At 42.3% G+C, this 20,753-nt stretch overlaps 1 protein-coding gene across 1 annotated transcript in view; it reads right to left on the bottom strand.

The window, feature by feature from the left end:
- The window catches only part of Sptssb (serine palmitoyltransferase small subunit B), a 34,670-nt gene extending 26,185 nt beyond the window's left edge, over positions 1 to 8,485 (bottom strand). Inside the window, exon 1 of the mRNA XM_013124962.2 lies at positions 6,977 to 8,485. The gene's annotated coding sequence lies outside the window, so the exon portion shown is untranslated. The remainder of the gene's footprint in view (positions 1 to 6,976) is intronic.
- Positions 8,486 to 20,753: the final 12,268 nt, after the last annotated feature.

Below are 20,753 nucleotides of genomic sequence, written 5' to 3'. Positions count from 1 at the left end.
CACCCATCCACCCATCCACCCACCCATCCACCCATCCACCCACCCATCCACCCACCCACCCACCCATCCACTCATCCATCCATTCACCCATCCATCCATCCATCCATCATCCATCCATCCCAGCTATTACAATCAACAAGGTAGCAAGGACATAAGAGGAGTATAAAGTTCCTTAAGACTGGCATGGTTACTGTCTCCAGGCCTTTCATGAGAGCAGGGACAAGTAGCAAATATCTCTCCAGTGTGGTAAGTGTTCTGACAGGGGGAAGTGGTGGGTAAACCGGGCCATAGAATGGGGTGAAGGCCGTACATTCTTGAAAGTCTTATCCCTGGGATATAGTTCAGTTGACAGGGTGCTTGCTTAGCATGAATGAAGTCCTATTCAGTTCCTAGTACCACACACACAGAGCAAAAGAGATTTGAGTAAGGTCTTTGTTGTGTCTTTTCCTCCATGATTCGCATATAGTAGCTGTTTAATTAAAACATGTCAAATAAATGAATGAGAATTCTAATGTCCCATTATAATAGATTTTCTTTAAAAAAAGAAAAACAGCGTTTCTAGTTCTACTCAACACTTTTACACACTTCTCATTTGAGACTAAAATAAATGTTCCCTTTGACTTTCAAAATCCCATCCCTGGACCTAAAAGAGCTCTACACTGACACATCGTTACACCTACTGTGTATGGTTAGAACAAGGCTTCCTGGGTGCCTTTGAAATCAGGTAGCCATGTAGAAGTTCCGCAACAGTGGATGATGGCTTTTCCCTGGCCCGCCACAGCTGACCTGTAGGATGACACGCTCTGCTCACTTCTGTAGTTCCTCCATTACCTTCCCAGGATGGCTCTCAACATTTCCTCCACCTCAAACTCTCTTCTACTCTCCGAAAGGTGCTACTCTGGGGGAAGCCAGCCTGCTCTATTTATGTGCAACCCCTGGAACACTACAAACACCCATGCCACAGCTGATGGAAAGGCCAAGAAGAAACTGGCGACTCAGCCTGATGAGTTCCTTGAGTGAGAATTTTTGTTTGGGAGAGGAAGACTGAGCTTTCTTTAAGACTGTGGCCCCAGGTAGGCTCACCACAGTCAATGAGTATATGGGCAGCACAGGTTTGACTCAGTAGATCCTCAGACAGGAGGGCAGGAGGGGATCATAGGAGGGAGAATGGGGAATCGCACAAGATTAAAATACATCACATGCAGGCGTGGAATTCTCAAAGACTTAACAAAAATATTATTTTAAACGATACCGCCTTCTTAATAGTTCAGCTGTACTGGGGTATCTCTTCCTTGTGCCTACTTGGTGTGTGTTGGGGATAATTTTTCCTCTAGGAAACAATGGGATATTTAGGTAGATGCTGCTGGGTGAGGTGAATGCAAAGGGGAAAGCAAGCCTTTGTACGGGGAGAGAACCTCAGCTGAAGTTAGAAACCCTCGCAGCCTCCTCCAGTGCTGCGGGGCCAGGGTTGAGCCTGCCTTTTCCATTTCATCCTGAGCCCACAGATTAAAACTGCACCCCATCCTCTCTTTTTCCCCAGAGCTCTTATCTCCTTATATATTACATACTCAGCTATTATTTTTGTTACTAATGTCTGAGATTCCCACTAGAACATAAATGCCTTAAAGGCAAGATGCTTTGTCTGTATGCTTAGTACAAATGACGCTAGAAAGTAATGACCAAGCCAGACATGGTGGTGCATATCTAGGATCTTAGCACTTGGTAGTCTTAGCAGGAGTGTTATGAGTTCAGGGCTAGTCTGAGTTATATAAAAATATGTGCTGCTTCAAGAACCTTTCTCCTTTTTCCATTTCCTTCCCCCCAAAACAAAACAAAACAAAGAAAAAGAAGTCAAGTTCTCCTACATGTGTTTAATTTGTAGACAAGTGACTAGACATTAAACTCATCCCTTATCCCAGCTGGGAAGATTGCTCAGCTTGTAAAACAATCATGAGAACCTGAGATAGATTCCCCCAGAATCCACACACACAAAAAAATGACATGATAGTTCAAGCTTGCAGTTAAAGAAAGTTAAAGATGCTACCAAAAAAAATGTGATGGGGTTTGTACCTGAGGAATGACATTCTCCTGACCTGTATATGTGTGTGTATACACACATATGTGCACACAATTTTTTCAATGGAAGTCTTCTAATTGGACAATTAAATATGACACTAAACATGGTAGTTAGAGACTGGATGACATCTCTTTCCATTAGTTTGTCAGACTCCTAAAAATATACATGTGGAAGGACAGGCCTATTGAGGTGAGAGGGAAACTCACTGAGGTTTCCGGAAGCAGGAAAACTTTAATCCATACAGCCTAGGGTATGATTTGATTCAGTGTGCTCATAACTGTCCCCGCAACACATTCTGCTGCTTCCTACCTTACAAGATTCCAAGACAAACTAACTTTATACTTGTTCTGGACAAAGGATTGCCCTCCCATTCTGTGATTCTTAGCATAGTATCTGGAAGCTGTGGGAACTCAAAACACAGGAGACAAATAGAAGCATGAATTAATTATTTACGGGGCCTCTGCACTGGGGACTGTCATAATTACAGTTGACGCTTTCCAGCAAGGGCATATCAGTGTACTTTGGGGACTACCCTGGCTGCTTCCCCAGTTCTTCCACGGCTCTGGCTTCCAGAGTCAACCTGGGGTAAATTAGAGTGGTTTAGTCTGAGTAGAAATCTCCATTTTACAGAGGGGAAGGTACCTTCCTCTCTAACCCAGTGTGTGCGACATAGCAAATTTACCAGTTAACCTCAAGAGATGCTGAAGACTAGATTTACTTAAAAGCAAGAAGAATAACTAGCCTCAACAGGTCCAGGGTTGATATCATGGATGGGTGGGTCCAAACAGATGCTGCATTGCAAGTAAATCCTCTGTGACAAGAAGTTAATGGCATCTGATTTTTTTCTGAATAGAAGACAAGCCAGGGCAGGTATGCAAACTTATGCAAACCATACAGCTGTGTAACTCCTGTGCCACCCTTAATTATTTCATATATTTCTAAATGGCCATTGCACCAAAGAAGCTTCATATTGGTTCTAAATGCATTTGTTTTTCCATGTTTCACATTTTTTTTTTCTGGTCCTGGGGACTGAGCCAGAGTTGTGTACACACTAGGCAAAGGCTCTGAGCTTGAGTCACACAGATAGTCCTCGGCATTTTTTCCTTGTAAGAAAAGGTTGACTTGTTTTTATGTGACGTGTGTAAGTGTTTCACCTGCATGTATGTATGTGCGTCACATGCGTGCCTGGTGCCTGCAGAGACCAAGAGAGAATCCCCGATGCCCTAGAACTGCAGTTACAGACGGTTGTGAGCCCCCTTTTGGGTGCTGGCATCCAAACCTGGATCCTCTGGAAGAGCAGCCAGTCCTCCTGAGAGAGGAGCCATCTTTCCAGCCTCTGCCCTCTGTGGGTTTTCTTCCCTTTGAGTCAGGGTTTCCCTGGCTGTCTGGAATCGAAGCTCTACCCGCCTCTGTCTCCCAAGTGCTGGGAACAAAGGTGTGCACCGCCATCACCTGGCTTGGCCTTTGTGTTTTAAGATAGAGTCTTGCTAAATTTTTCTGGCTAATCTCAAACTTGTAATTTGAGGTTTCAACACCTTCCCATGTTCTGGGGTTAAAGGTAATTGCCACCACATCTACATTGGATGGGTTTTTAATAATATGCCTTACTGAGATGTAACTCATTTATTATGCTATTAACCTAGTTTAAGTATACAATTCAATGCCTTTCAGCAGTACAATATCCATAGCCATAAATCATTCCCATGATCTAAAATTTGTCATCTCCCAATGACACCCTGTAGTATCAGTCACTTCTCATTTCTCCCCAACTTATCTTCCACACCAGCCCTCAGCAACAACTGGTCTGATTTGCCTCTATAGATTCGCTGGCTTGTGAAATGACACACAATGTGTGCTGTCTGTAACTTAGCGTATGTAGTTCCTTCACCGTTCAGTTGTGCGGAAGCGTGCTGAATGTCTGCTGCTCTACAGGCTTAACTTTCCCACTCACGTCTCAATGGGCACTAGGATTGCTTTCAGGGTTTTTTGTTTATTTGGCGTTTTTGCCTGTTGCGTATACAACCGTGATGAGGATTTGGGTATGGTTCTTTTGTGGATGTAAACTTTCAGTTCTCTAGGATATGTGTCTAAGAGTAGAATTATATTATTTGGTAACTTTAGGTGTAACTTTTTGAGGAATTAACAAATTACTTCCCACTACATCATTTTATATCCCATTGACAACACATGACAGTTCTAACTAACAGATCTTCTCCACGACATCTTCTAACATTATCTCCCCCACCCCCAAATTCTTTATTTGAACATGGGCTGGGATGATTTCTCAACATGGATCATTTCATTTATAACTATTGTGGTTGGTATGAAGTGATATCTCATTATGGTTTTGATTATTATTTTCCAACAAGTAAATATAAGCACATTTCTTACGCACATCTTGTTTGGAGAAATGTCTATTCAAATCTTTGCCTAGTTTAAAGTGGATTGTTTGTCTTTTTCTTATTGAATTCTGCATCTTTGGCCGGGTGTGTGTGTGTGTGTGTGTGTGTGTGTGTGTGTGTGTGTGTGTGGTGTGTGTGGTGTGCGATGTGTGTGTGTGTGTGTGGTGTATGTGGTGTGTGATGTGTATGTGTGTGATGTATATGATGTATGTGTGGTGTGTGGTGTGTGTGTGTGGTATGTGTTGTGTGTGTGGTGTGTGTTGTGTGTGTGTGATGTGTGTGATGTGTATGATGTGTATGATGTGTGTGTGTGATGTGTATGTGTGTGTGTGTGGTGTGTCTGTGGTGTGTGTTGTGTGTGTGTGATGTATATGATGTGTGTGGTGTGTGTGTGTGTGTGTGGTGTGTCTTGACTATAGGAAGAATGACTGAGTTCTCAGCTCATCCTCCCTGAAATACAGCTCCTGTATCTCAGCGTTGGGAGAGATGAGGAGGCTGATGGTCTGTTTCTACTTCGAATAGGCTGGAGCTTGGGCTGGATTCTAGGTTGAGGGGAACTTTGTATGTCACACACTGCACCATCCAGTCACAGTGGATCATCGCCATACCTAGCTGGAGGAGGCTGGGGAGATGACTGTGCTCAAATACCATGACCCTTGTCATTCTTACTGCAGTGGTACAGATTATTTTGCTCAAACAGTGTTTCATTTGCTGGATGTCTTCCCTCAGGATAATATCCGGAGACAATTTTCAGAAGGTATTGTTTTGTAAGGGGTGTGCTCACAGACGTAATTTTATCAGCTGAGTCTTATTTGAATGATTTCCTCATGCGTGTGGTGTATGTGCACATGGGTATGTGTGTATCCATACTTGTGCATTGTATGGAAGCCAGGTCAACATTTGATGTCTCCTTCTATGACTTCAGGTTTTACTTGCCAATCTGGCTAGAATGGCTACCTAGGATTCTCATGTCACTACCTCCCAACTCTGGGACTACAGGCATAGTCTGCAGTACCTTTTTACGTAGGTACTGGGGATTTGAACTTGGGTCCTTGTGCTTGAATGTACTTAACTGTTTGATCCATTTTCTCAGCCCCAACCCCTATTTGGATAATTTGAAATGAAGACTGCATATTTGGTGGCAAAAGTTTATACTGGCTTTGTTAGGTAGAATTGGCCATAGACTTATACAGGGCAATTTTTATTTTCAAATTAGCAAACTTATAAACAGTATGTTAAGAAAATCAATGGAAGTTGAAGACTGGTTGAATTTCTGCTTGATACACAGTAAAATTCTGAGTGCCTGTGCATTTGCCTTCACTAACTGTCTTTAACTTATTGCAGTTAAATTGTTTAGAAAGTTTTGAAAAATGAGGTTATGTATCTCACAAAAGTTTGTTGTTGGTCTAAGTGATCCATATACGAAGTCATCACAGCTATTAAAAATCATGAAAAAGTGTTAGTGGTGCACACCTTTAGTCCCAGCACTTAAGGCAGAAGCAGGCTGAGCTCTGTGAGTTCGTGGCCAGCCTAGTCCACAGAGAGAATTCCAGGACTAGCTACACAAAGAAACTCTGTCTTGAAAAAAAAAAAAAGAAAAAGATGACAATGATGGCTACAGTAAGAAAGAAGCACAGGTATAAACCAGATATGAAAATCAAAGTGATTAAGTTTTGTACACATCAAATTTTAAAAGTTCTTTAGCAAAAATGACTGTGTGTTTCTTAGAATCTTTTGATTCAAAATAACGACTCCTGCCATAAAGTCTTTTGCAAAGGCAAACATCTCAGTTTCCCTGATACATTTATTTGAACTGTGGGAGCTATGTTTAGATTTAATAATTCCTCTGATTCTGTATTGGAGACAGCTGGGCTGGTCTGTAGACAACCAGTTGAATGGCTTTTGAAACAAGTCGGGACTGACACTTGTGCCTAAAAGCCTCCTCCCCTGCTCCCCATGGATGCTCTCACACACACTATCCGTGGCCTGAAGATTTCTATTGCTGTGACAATCACATAAGCACCCTTGAGAAAACACACTGTGCTTAATAATCACGAGAAAATAATCCTTTGCTAGATATGCCTTACTGCTGGCAGCTGACTGGTGTGCCCTTGCCTAAAGAAAATTATTGGTTAAAAAAAAGTATAAGAGCAGATAACTAGATAAATATTACTACCAAGGAAGCTAAGCACATCCTAAGATATTTCCCTGGATATTAACAAACCACACACAGATGAATAATTAAAATAATATAAAATAATTTTCTTTCTGGTTGGAAAAGTTCCGATAATAAAGTTTGGCTTTCGTTGAGTGAACAGTCAGTTTCCAACATAATAAATGGCAAGAGGGCCCATTCAGTTCTTAAAGTTGTAATGTGGTTAAATAATAAGCAGATAAATTGCATTAAAGCTCAATTCTATCCCCCCCCACGAAGACAGAAATTCTGCGTTAAGAAAGCTTCTTTGGATTGGACGTAGGTATTTTGGGAGATGCTTACCTCCTGCCTTTGGGTGAGCTTGGATGCTTTGGCTTCTCCCCAGCTGCTGTTAGCTTGCTTCTGCGCCGGGCGCAGGGGAGGCTCCCAGAGTTAGGTGTTCGGGCCCCGCCCTCTGCACTACTAAAACTCCAGTTCTGCCAAACTGATTCCGGTGATTAATAATTGACAAAAGGAAAACACTCTTACGCAAACTTGTGTCCAACCGCAGGGCTTGCAGCGACTCCTTCCAGAAGAGAAAGCAGGGTTGCACCACTCCCCTCCCCCCTTTGCTCTAAGGTCCCAACTTCCTATGCGCTGACACTCAGTCCTGGGGGATTGGGCTGTCCTCCGAGGAATGCAGCCCAGTGACTTCTACATTTTTACAATTTGCTTTTCTGTAGCTCGTTCGCACTTCTTCGGAGATTAGCCTCTCAGGAGGGGGCGCTTTTCCCCACCGGCACTGGGGGGAGCCGGGGCACGGAGAGCTGCCGAGGAGACCGAGGTGGTGCTGTCACCTCCGATTGCTGCAGTAAAACCCAGAGCTTAAGCAGAGATGGGGGGGGGGATGGGTGTCTCCCTCCCCCTCGTTTCGGCGAGGAGTCTCGACTCTACCTACCAAAGGGGCACGACTTTTGGTAGTGGTGCTGATGATAGGGATGGGAGGGAGGGAAGAAGGGGGAGGCGAGGGAGAGAAGGAGGAGGACGCAGCGGCGACAGCAGAAAAGCAGGAGGTGCATAGGTGAGCACGCTAAGGTTTAACCAGTGCTCAGAGGATGCCTGCCTGCATTCATCCGTCTGCACACTCGGATGAGCGGCCAAGGGGCCGGGTGTACGCCGAGCAAGGCTGCAGTCTGAAACTCAGCGTCCGGGCCGAAGTGAGCCCAGGGGTCGCGCCCGGCTCCGGTCCGCCCACCTTTCGTCAAAAAGCAAAGAATACGAAGCACTTCAGCACTGGCAGCTAATTCTGCTGCCTTGGAACCAGTAAAACAATCGCTCGCCCTCCCAATAGGGTCACCTTCCCCCCAGGTGGCAGGAAGGTTATGGTTGAAAAACTGCTCCCACCCTTCCTTGGGGAAAGGGGATAGGAGACCGTGCCTAGGGAACTTGTGTGGGCTCACTCACAAGTGCAGGAAATTATTCATTTGCAGACGACTGCGGCCGAGGGCAAATTGGAAAAGGGGCCGGCAGGCGGCGGGGTGCCGCAGAGACGCACGGAGCGGCTCCGGTGCAGGCGTGCCCTGCGCGCAGCATCTCCGCTGGAAACCCGCAGCCACAGCGCGATCCATCTCTTTCTTCTTCATCCTAGGCAGTTCCTGCGCTTGACTACGGGCCTGCGCTCTAAGGGCTCAGAGGACCTGCATATCTTCATCCTACATATCCGACCGTGATTTTTTTCTGTCCAAAATCCAGGGGCATCCGGGGACGGAAGCCTCTCGATTAATGAACGTTTGGGCTGCACCTGCCATTCAGCTTCCTCTCCAGGAGGGGGAGGCAGCATGGGCTCCTCTGGGCTGATTGTGCTGAAGCGCAAATTTGAGCTGCTGGCAGCTCTCTGCTCTTTCTCACAACACACTTTTCAGCAGGATGGGAGCTCCAATGCTACGCAGAGGGAGCCTCACACTATTGGGCGGCGGTGTCTCCATGCAGGCAGCAGGGTGTCCCCCAAAGCTGACGGTGGTTGGGGGCTGGGAAGGAGCCAGCACAACACCAGCCCGTACTTGCTGTTTCTTACAGCTATCTTTCCTTGTGAATAGCATTTTATTTCTTAATCACTTTATGTTGGTCACATTTCTTATCTCTTGGCTTCTCCGGACACACCTTACAATGTTTGCAGGGCAGACATAGCTGACGGCTATAGAGAGGGAAATAGAGGCTCTGAGAAATTACTATGGCAGGATAACCAATGTTCTTCCACTTTCTGGATTTTAATACATTTCCTAGTTGTCCCACTAGACCATCGATTCTCAACCTGAGGGTCGCGACCCCCTGGCGTCTCACGACCCTTTCACAGGGTCACCAAAGACTATCAAAAAACAGAACAACAGATATATGGTTGGGGGTCACCACAAACGTATTAGGGAGTCACAGCATTAGGGAGGTTGCGAAACACTGCCCCAGACTGGGACATCACCCCCCCCCCACTGTGCGTCTTCGTAAAAGGGACACAGACCTTCCTGGCAAAAGCTTGTGAAACGGACACCTTTTGCAACTACTTTTCCTAAACGTTGGAGGAAACCCATACTGCTGGCAAAAGTGTCCAGACCACTAAACACGGTATTTTATAAAAGGCATACAGGCACACCTTCATGTATATCTGGACACCTCCCAAGAAGAAAATAAAGTCTATGCGTACCATGTGAACATAGCACTGAGTCACCAGATAAAGGCCATGACAACTGGAAAGGCAGAAATCATTGACATTATATCACTCTTCAAATACAGTAAGGACAAAGTTAGCAAAATAAACCCCCCCATTGATATACAGTTGGAAATCTAAAGCTGGTTTAAATCTGGGTTAAACTGGAGTGGTGGGACGTTCCTGTAATTCCAGCATTGGGAGGTAGAGGCGGGGCAGTTAGGAGTTCAAGTTCATCTTCAATACACAGCAAGGTCTAGGCCAGCCTAGGCTAAATGACACACAGTTGAAAACAAAACCCAACCAAACAATAATAATAAGCTAAACCCAGATCAAATACAAATAGAGAATTTACAAACTCTAAGTTTATTATTTTAGTTCAAATTGAAAAGGTACAGTGTGGTGTTAGTATTTGACATATGTGTGCAGCTTGTAAAGATTAAATCAGAAGAGTTAGCATTCCATTTCCACAACTGAAAGATCTTTTGTCAGTACACAATAGCTATAAATATTTATGGGGTACAGTGTAATGAGAATAGTAAGTCTTGGGACTGGAGAGACGGACTGTAAAGTACTTGCCATGCAAACGTGGGGACCTGAGTTCACATCTCCACCACCCGTGATAAAGCAAAGGACCTTGCAGTACAGCTGTAACGCCAGTGCTGGGAGACAGAGGGTGGGGGCGGGGTACTTTCTAGCCAACCAGTCCAGCTGAATCGATGAGCTCCAGGTCCAGTGGGGGCCTCTGTCTCATAGATAATGTGGAAAGCAGTAGAAAAATGCCAGGATTCAAACTCTGGCTCCCATACGTGTGCACACATGTGCACACAATGCATACCACACACACAATGGGGGGCCATGGTAAGGAAATATGACACATAACCTCAGATGAGGCCATTAAACAACCAACCTTCAGCTGTTGCTTTTTTGCCCACGAAAAGCTTTGACCCTGATGCTAGTTCCTGGAACTTGTGAATTCACCAATGGCTAACACCGAAATTTGAGGAGCCAGGAAAAACTGCCTAGAACATAACAGTTTAAAAATATACACACTCTGACCCGTGTGAAATTGAAATTATAAACAAAATAAAGATAAAATATTTACTGATAAAAAATGAAACAATTAGCTATGTCAACTGAACCTTAATTTTTTTTTTTGACAGAGTCTCACTACATAGCTCTGGCTGGCCTAAAGTTCTCTGTGTAGACCAGGCTGGCCTTGAACTCACAGAGATCTGCCTGTCTGCATTTGCGTCCTGAGTGCTGGGATTAGAGCTGTGCACCACCACACTCAGCCTTCGTTTTTTTGTTGTTTTTAATTGTATTTATTTATTTACATGGGAGCGGGTTGGGGTGCACGCTGGGCATTCTATGCATGTATATGGAGGCGGTTACCAGGCTTGGCATCAAGGACTTTTAACACATTCAGCCATCTCTTGCCGGGCTATAACCGACCATTTTGTGACAGCCCTTTCATTGTCTTATAAAGTAGCTGTTGTATAATAACTGGAGAATATAGGCCGCTATTAAAAAGTCTCTCTCTCTCTCTCTCTCTCTCTCTCTCTCTCTCTCTCTCTCTCTCTCTCTCACACACACACACACACACACAGAGAGACAGACAGAGACACAGAGAAAGACAGACAGACACACACACACACACAGAGAGAGAGAGAGAGAGAGAGAGAGAGAGAGAGAGAGAGAGAGAGAGAGAGCGCACTGGGAAGATACTCCCCATTCAAGCTGTGAGACTGGATGGAGGTCAGGGTTGATCACTTTTTACATTCTTGTTGATGTTGTCTGGGACGCCTTTGCCTTTGGAGTTAAGGTTTCAGGAAAGAAGAAGGAAGGCTGTGTGAGAATTCATTTGAAATGACTAATTGCTCTGTCCCTAGTGTTAGTTTCTGCCCTATTTTCATTTACGTTGCTCAGCTAAAGTACTCAACCTAAAGTGACCTGGTGGGTGGGTGAGGTTTATTTGTCTTACAATTCCAGATTGCAGTTCCTTGTTGAGGGGAAGTAGAGGCAGGGACTTAAGCAGCCATCACATCTATAGTCAATAGTAGAGAAACTGGAAGACCAAAAATTAAAATTAATAAAAGTTTAATAACTTGGGCCACTGAATGTATACAGTGAAAGGGAATTTCTAATAATAGAGAAAGCTTGACCCCTTAACGAAAAGTGCAGACACCCAGTCAAAAGAAATTAGCTATGTCAACATTCCTTTGTTCACTAACTTCTGGCTGTAAAGGTCCCCTGACTGCTGGAAAGATCCCCCAGCCCAGAAGATAATTGATAGACCCTGGGACCCTGGGACCCCGCAACCTTATGGACCGGCCTAATCTTGCTCAAGTAGTTACTGTTTTTCTCTGTACTTTGTATGACCTTGGGTAATCATGGAAACTTTGTAATTTGTGGCCTTCAGCCTTATTGTCTTTCCTTTTAAAAGCTTCCCTTAATGACTAGTGGGCATCTCATTTCCCTGCCATGGAGTGAGATCCAAGCTGGGCAGCTTGAACAATAAAAGGAAACCTTTGTTTTTGCAATGGAGTCGAGTCCTTGTCAAGGTCTTTTTGGGGTTCCGTGAACCTGGCACAACAAAATGAACACTTAGAAGCTGCTTCTCTTGATTTTCCGTATTCTACATCTTTCAATATACACTGCTTAGGGGATGTTGGTGCCCATAATGGGTTAGATCCCCTGTATCTAGATAATTCGTCACGGACATGCTAACAGTTGAGGCTCTTTCTTTGAGATTATTCTAAAATGTGGCAAGTTGGTATTTAAAACTAACCATCACAGGCACCAACTCTACAGGCTTCTATATGTGGTCATGCTTCTAGGCACAAAATACATGTTTCCTGAAGTTTCCAGACGTGACCGTGGTGGCATGATGAGAGAGTCATGGACTTTTTTGGAACAAACCAGCTATGGTTCAAGCCCCCATCTTTTTAGTAACGAGGTCTGCAATCTAAAACAAATTTCCCAGTATCTCTGTCCTTGGTCATCTCAATTATGAAGTCGGAATGACGCTGACTTCACACAGTTTATCTGAAAATAAAATGAAATACTGTTTACAAAACTGATATTGCCTCCATACCTGGATCTCAGTTCTTCAGATATTCATATGCTTAGGCCGAGGGGCCTTTTATCATGGAGAAATCCTAACCCTTAAAACTTACAGAATTTAGCATTAGAATAAGGATTACATTGACAGTAAGAGGCAGAAGTTTGTTCCAAAAACTGGAAAGGAAGGATCCCATCAATAGGCCAATGTGGGTATCCTTATCAATCATTAGCAAATGTAAGAGATTCATCATCTGTCTTGGTGATGGTTTCTATTGCTGTGAGGAGACACCATGACAACAGAAACTCTTCTGAAGGGAAGAATTTAATTGAGACTGGCTTACAGTTCAGAGGTTTAGTCTGCTGTCATCATGGAAAGGACAGTGGCACACAGGCAGACTTGGTGCTGGAGAGGTAGCTGAGAGATCTGGATTGTTAAGCAGCAGGAAGAGAGAGACACTGGGCCTGGCTTGGGCTTTCGAAACCCCAAAATCCAAGCTCAGAGATGCAGGTCCTTCAACAAGGCCACACCTCCCTGCAGCTCCACTCCCTGTGAGCCTACGGAATATTCACTCATCTGTTCTATTACCAGTCTTTCTCACCTTCCCCCCTTTCACACTCTTAAGACGGGTTTTACGCAGCCAGGGCTGGTCTCGAACTCCTGACTTTCCTGCATTTACTGACTGAATGCTGGGATTACAGGGATGAACTACCAAGCCTATCCCCATTCATTTATCCTAGACAGATTATCTGCACCTTTTATGTACCAGATGTAGTTCCAAGTTCTTTGGTAGAGTATAAGCGCCATAATGTTTAAGACAAAAGCTAGAATGTGAAGACATACTGAGCACGAGAAGACTGCTCCCCTATCCAGATGAAAGCGTTTGGGTAAATCAGTGAAGATGTCAAGGACAGGGTAGCATCGTTGTAGACGGGAAATGTGTAGTTGCCTGCTTCAGCATGGATTTTTTATTTTAATTTGTGTTCAGAATACATTTTTCTTTGTGTGTGGATTTAACCTGTAGCTTTCATTTCTGTTTTGTGCCATATACTCCTTAATGCTTAGGCAACTTGGGAAGATTTGTGGTTGAAGTTTGGAAATTTGAAAATACAAATGGAACTTTTTGCCACTAATCTGAAATTTCTTTCCAAGAACTGATAAATTGAAAAAGAGACCTTAAAATACTGATCTTGGCAACAAAAAGTATTATGACCATATTTTTGGCCTCAATAACATTTTTTTCTTTATTAGAATAGATAATGCCATCATTTTATTGTTAGCGGGACTGAAAGGAATAACATCTTTGATTAGTAAGGTGGCACACCTTAGAACAGTTTCTTTTACATGTCAATCCCAGTTTCCTCTCCCTCCCCTCCTCCCCTGCCCCCCACTAACCGCCATCCCATCCCCTTTCTGCTCCCCAGGGAGGGTGAGGCCTTCCATGGGGGATCTTCAAAGTCTGTCACATTATTTTGGAGCAGAGCCTAGACCCTCCCCTGTTTGTTTAGGCTGAGACAATATCCCTCTATGTGGAGTGGGCTCCCAAAGCCCATTGTGTACTAGGGATAATTACTGATCCACTACCAGAAGTCCCATAGATTAACCAGAACTCCAAACTGACATCCTAGTTCATGGTGTCTGGAAGAGTCCTATGCTGGTTTCCTAGCTATCACTCTGAGGTCCATGAGCTCCCCCTTGTTCAGGTCAGCTGTTTCTGTGGGTTTCTCCAGCCTTGTCTTGATCCCTTTGGTCATCACTTCTCTCTCTGCAGTTGGGTTCCAGAGTTCAGCTCAGTGTTTAGCTGTGGGTGTCTGCTTCTGCTTTCATCAGCTACTGGATGAAGGCTCTAGGATGGCATATAAAGTAGTCCAGTCTCATTATCAGAGAAGAGCTTTTTAATGAAGCTTCTCGACTATTGCTTAGATTGTTAGTTGGGGTCAACATTTCCCTAGTGCCAGATTTCTCTTTAAACCTATAATGGCTCCCTCTATTCTTGCTCTTCTCTAGTCTTCCCCTGACTTGATCTTCCTGCTCTCTCATGTCCTCCTCTCCCCTCCTCTTCTCCCCTTCTCTTTCTTCTAACTCCCTCTCCCCTCCCACCATGCTCCCAATTAGCTCAGGAGATCTTGTTCCTTTTCCCTTTGCTGGGGGACCATGTCTGTCTGTTTTAGGGTCCTCCTTGTTTCATAGTTTCTTTGGAGGCTGCTACTATGTTTCTCTAGGCCTAGAATCCATATATGAGTGAGTATACACCATTTTTGTCTTTTTGTGACTAGGGTAAATCACTCAGGATGGTTCCTTCTAGTTCCATCCATTTGCCTGAGAATTTCAAGATTCCATTGTTTTGTTTTTTTCTGCTGAGTAGTACTCCATTGTGTAAATGTACCATATTTCCTCCATCCATATTTCAGTTGCTTCAGGCATTTAGGTTGCTTCCAGGTTTTGGCTATTACAAATAATGCTGCTATGAACATAGTTGCACACATGTCCTTGTGTGAATGTGCAAATTTGGGTATATGCATAAGAGTGGAATTGCTGGATCTTGTGGTAGACTGATTCTCATTTTTCTGAGGAACTGCCATACTGAATTCCAAAGTGGGTGTATGAGTTTGCACTCCCACCAGCAGTGTAGGAGTGTTCCCCTTTCTCCACATCCTCTCCAGCATAAACTGTCATTGGTGTTTTTCATTTTAGCCATTCTGACAGGAGCAAGATGGAATCTCAGAGTTGTTTTGATTTGCATTTCCCTGAGGGCTAAGGATGTTGAACACTTTCTTAAGTGTCTTTCAGTCATTTAGAATGCCTCTATTGAGAATTATTTCTTGAGTTCTATACCCCCTGCTTTTTAATTGGATTACTTGGTGTTTTCGTGACTAGCTTCTTGAGTTCTTTGTAAATTTTGGAGATCAGCCCTCTGTCAGATGTGGAATTGGTGAATATCTTTTCCCATTCTGTGGGCTGCCTTTTTGTCTTCTTGACTGTGTCCTTTGCCTTACAGAAGCTTTTTGATTTCAGGAGGTCCCATTATTCATTGTCGATCTCAGTGTTTGTGCTTCTGGTGTTATGTTTAGGAAGCAGTCTCCTGTACCAATTCATTAAAGGGCACACCACTTACCTTCTCTTCTAAGAGGCTGTATTTATGTTGAGGTCTTTGATCCATTGGATTTTAAGTTTTGTGCATGGTGATAAATATGTATCTATCTGCAGTCTTCTACATGCCAGCATCCGGTTATGCCAGCACCATTTGTTGAGGATTCTTTCTTTTTTACATTGTATAATTTTAGCTTCTTTGTCAAAAATCAGGTGTTCATAGGTGTATGGATCCATATCAGGGTTTTCAATTCGATTCCATTGGTCTACCTGTCTATTTTTGTGCCAATACCAAGATGTTTTCGGGACTATAGTTCTATGAGAGAGCTTTAAGTCAGGGATGGTGAAGCCTTCTGAAGTTCCTTTATTGTACAGGGTTGTTTTGGCTATCCTGGATCATTTGTTTTTCCATATAAAGTTGAGAATTGTTCTTTCAAGGTCTGTGAAGAATTGTTCTGGAATTTTGATGGGAATTGCATTGAATCTTTAGATTGCTTTTGGCAAGATTGCCATTTTTACTATGTTGATTCTACCTATCCAAGAGCATGGGAGATCTTTCCATTTTCTGGTATCTTCTTTAATTTATTTCTTTAAAGACTCAAAGCTCTTACTATACTGGTCTTTCATTTGTTTGATTAGTGTTACCCCCAAGCTATTTTATGTTGTTTGTGGCAATTGTAAAGGGTGATGTTTCTCTGATTTCTTGCTCAGCCCATTTATCATCTGTATAGAGTAGGGCTACTGATTTTCTTGAGTTGATCTTGTATCCTGCCACTTTGCTAAAGGTGTTTGTGAGCTGTAGGAATTCCCTGGTAGAGTTTTTTGGTCACTTATATACACTATCACATCATCTGCAAATAGTGAAAATTTGACTTCTTCTTTTCCAATTTGTATCCCCTTGATCTCCTTTTGTTGTCTTATTGCTCTAAATAGAACTTTGAGTGCAATATAAGAGATATGGAGACAGTGGCAGCCTTGTCTTGTTTCTGATTTTAGAGGAATTGAATTGAGTTTCTCTCCATTTAGTTTGAGGTTTGCTGTTGGTTTGCTGTATATTGCTTTTATTATGTTTAGGTATGTTCCTGTTATTCCTGATCTCTCCAAGACCTTTATCATGAAGGGGTGTTGGATTTTGTCAAAGGTCTTTTCAGCATCTAATGAGGTGATCATATGATTTTTGTTTCTTAGCTTGTTTATATGGTGGATTACATTGATGGATTTTCATATGTTGAATCATCCCTGCATCCCTGGGATGAAGCTTACTTGATCATGGTGGATGATTTTTCTGATGTGTTCTTGGATTCAATTTTCCAGTATTTTATGGAGTATTTTTGCATCAGGGTTCATGAGGGATATTGGTCTGTAGTTCTCTTTCTTAGGTGTATCTTTGTGTGGCTTGGGTACCAAGGGTATTGAAGCCTCCTGAAAAGAGTTTGGCAAAGACCCTTCTGCTTCTATTGTATGGAATACTTTGAGGAAAATTGGTATAAGCTGTTCTTTGAATTTCTCATAGAATTCTGCACTGAAGCCTTCTGTCCCTGGGCTTTTTTTTTTTTTTTTTGGTTCGGAGACTTTTGATGACTGCTTCTAATTCATTAAGGGTTATAGGTCTATTTAAATTGCTTATCTGATCTTGATTTAATATTGGCAAGTGATATCTATCTAGAAAATTGTCCATTTCCTTTAGATTTTTGAATTTTGAGGAGTACAGGAGGTTTTCAAAGTATGATCTGATGATCCTCTGAATTTCCTCAGTGTTCATTGTTATGTTCCCCTTTTCATTTCTGATTTTGTTAATTTGCATATTCACCCTCTGCTGTTTGGTAAGTTTGGATAAAGGTTTTTGTATCCTGTTGATTTTCTCGAAGAACCAACTCTTTCTTACATTGATTCTTTGTATTGTTTTACTAGTTTCTACTTTATTGATTGCAGTCCTCAATTTGATTATTTCCTGGCATCTACTCCTCTGGGGTGAGTTTGCTTCTTTTTGTTCTAGAGTTTTCAGTTGTGCTGTTAATTCTCTAGTGTGACTATTCTTCAGTTTCTTCATGTGGGCACTTGGTGTTACAAACTTTCCTCTTAACACTGCTTTCAAAATGTCCCATAAGTTTGGGTATGTTGTGTCTTTATTCTCATTGGATTCTAGGAAGTCTTTAATTTATTTGTTTATTTCTTCCTTGACCCAGGAATAGTGTAATTTCCATGAGTTTGTAGGATTTCTGCAATTTGTGTTGTTGTTGAATTCTAACTTTAAAACATGGTGGTCTGATAAGATACAGGGGGTTATTCCAATTTTTTTGTACCTGTTAAGGTTTGCTATGTTGCCAAGTATGTGGTCGATTTTAGAGAAAGTTCCATGTATATTCTTTTGTGTTTGGATCGAATATTCTACAGATGTCTTTTAAACCCAATTGGGTCATAACTTCTATTAGTTCCTTGGTTTCTTTTTTAAGTTTCTGTCTGGTAGTCCTGTCTAATGGTGAGAGTGAGGTGTTGAAGTCTCCCACTATAAGTGTGTGAGGTTTTATATGTGATGTGAGTTTTAGTAATGTTCCTTTTACGAATGTTGATGCCTGTGTATTTGGGGCTTAGATGTTCATAATCGATACTTCATCTTGATGAATTTCTCCTGTGGTGACTAAGAAATGACGTCCTTCATCTCTTTTGATTGATTTTAGTTTAAAGTCTAATTCGTTTGATATTAGGATTGCTACCTCTGCTTGTTTCTTGGGTCCATTTTATTGGAAAATCTTTTCCCAACCCTTAACTCAGAAGTAATGTCTGACTTTGAAGCTGAGGTGTGTTTCTTGTATGCAGCAGAAGAATGGATTCTGTCTTCAAATCCATTCTGTTAGCCTGTGTCTTTTTATAAGTGAGTTAAGACCATTAATATTAAGGGATATTAATGACCATTCATTCTTGTTTGTTTTGAAATTGGTGGTGGTGGTGGTATTGTGTGTGGATTTCCATCTCTTTTTCTTTTGGCTGTTGGTAAAGTGGAATTATCTATTGTCTATGTTTTTCTGATTGTAGTTAACTTCTTTGGGTTGGAGTTTTCCCCCCAGAACTTTCTGTAGGGCTGGATTAGTGGATACATATTGTTTAAATCTAGTTTTGTCACAGAATATCTTGTTTTCTCCATCTATAGTGATTGAAAGCTTTTCTGGGTATAGTAGTCTGGGCTGGCATCCTTGGCCCCTTAGTGTTGGTAGAATATCTATCTAGGACATTCTGTTTCTCAGAGTTTCCATGGAGAAGTCAGGTGTAATTCTGATAGGTTTGCCTTTATATGTTACTTTTCCTTAGCTGCTCTTAATATTCTTTCTTTATTCTGTATTTTTGTGGTTTTGATTATTATGTGGTTAGGGGACTTTTTTGTGGTCCACTCTATTTGGTGTTCTGTAAGCTTCTTGTACTTGTATTGGCATGTCTTTCTTTAGACTGGGAATATTTTCTTCTATGATTTTGTTGAATATGTTTTCTGCACCTTTGAGGTGGGTTTCTTCACCTTTTTCTATACTTATTATTCTTAGGTTTGATCTTTTCACGCTGTCCCATATTTCCTGGATATTTTGTGTTAGGGATTTTTTGATTTAAGATTTTCTTTGATTGGTGAATCTATTTCTCTAGTGTATGTTCAATACTTGAGATTCTCTCTTCCATCTCTTGTGTTCTGTTGGTTATACTTGCATCTGTAGTTCCTGATCATTTATCCAGTTTTTCTATTTCCAGAATTCCCTCAGTTTATATTTTCTTTATTGGCTCTATTTCAGTTTTCAGGGCTTGAACTGTGTCCTTCATCTGTTTGATTTTTTTTCTTGGCTTTCTTTAAGAGATTTGCTGATTTTTGGTATTTTTTGTTTGTTTTTTCCTCCATTTCTTTAAGAGATTTTCTCATATCCTCTTTGAGGGCCTCTATCATTTTCATGAAGTTGTTTTTAAGGTAATTCTCTTCTGCTTCATCTACATTGGGATGTTCAGGTCTTGCTGTTGTAGAGTCCCTAGACTCCAGTGGTGTCATATTGGTTTTTCTATTGTTGAATGTGTTTTTATATTGTCTTCTTCCCATCCCTTATTTCAGTGAATACAAAGGGTGTGTCTTCCTCTCCTGGTAGGTACAGGACCAAGGTTTCCTTCTGGTGGTTGCAAGAAGGTCCTATTCTCTGATGGGTCTCTTCTTCCCATAGATGGAGGCTGGAGTAGTATTGGGGACTTGGCAGTCTCTAGGTGGGCTGGATCACTGAGATGGGTTCCCCAATACACATAGAATTTTGTTGTCATTTATTACAAAATTCTGTTGGATTAAGAAAACCAGAAGAGAGACTTGCAGTGGTTTATGCCTTTGACGTTTGCTCTTTTGACCAAGCCCAAAGGAAAGAATGATGAAGATAATGATGGTGATGTTGGCAATCGATGATAATGATGACATCTAACAGTGACTTAACTACCAAGAGTTTTACCCCTCGTGGGTTTTCAGGGAAGATGGTTTATCTCTCAGACGATAACTGAAGGATCACAGGGTTGGACTCTGAAACCCTTCTTTGTGGTGCCCTGTTGAGTACTTCTGATGAAGCTTCCATTTCAAGCATGAGTTTCCCGATATTTCTCTCTCAGAAAGAGTGACTGCTGCATTGTGGTTACTAAGACAATAAATGCTGCAGCCCAACTTCCCAGAAAACACACTCTGAAAACAAAGAAAATGTAAATCTCTGAGCTAAGGCTTCAGTAAGCCTGGTTGAAAAAAATAAAGAATTTCAGTTAATTTTGCATGGACACACATGAAGCTGGCACTTGGCATTGGCACCCCTCCAGGAAGTGCCCGTTACTGTTGCAAAAGCTGGGGGTGACATGCATAAGGCAGTTAGGGAGGCACCACCCTCAGTGTCCCACATCAAACACAGCATTCCCACCTCTCCCAAAAGTTGTTTAAAATGGCAGCTGACAAAAAAAATGTATCTTCAGGCCTTGAATTAGTATAAATGAAATTGAATTCCTATTTGAAATCTTCATTGCATTTTAATGATTTCCGTGTGTGTGTGTGTGTGTGTGTGTGTGTGTGTGCGTGCGTGCACGCACGCGCGTGATGGACAGCAGGACTCACTTTTCTCCTCCCACTGGGACCAGTAGATTGTCAGGTTTGGTATTGGGTACTTTTACCCACGTAGCCATTCTTGGCTCAGAATTCCTAATATAAGAAAGAAAGGCGGGGTTGGGGGGCTGGCAGGGGGAAAGCAAAACTCTCAAATTCTGAAATTGGGTAAAAACTTCAACCATTCTGCTTTAGATAT

The sequence above is a fragment of the Mesocricetus auratus genome, unplaced genomic scaffold, assembly GCF_017639785.1.
Source record: "Mesocricetus auratus isolate SY011 unplaced genomic scaffold, BCM_Maur_2.0 Super-Scaffold_100009, whole genome shotgun sequence".
In the NCBI taxonomy this organism is placed as follows: domain Eukaryota; kingdom Metazoa; phylum Chordata; class Mammalia; order Rodentia; family Cricetidae; genus Mesocricetus; species Mesocricetus auratus.
Note: the sequence above shows the minus strand (reverse complement) of the source record. Positions and strands in the feature narration are given on the sequence as shown.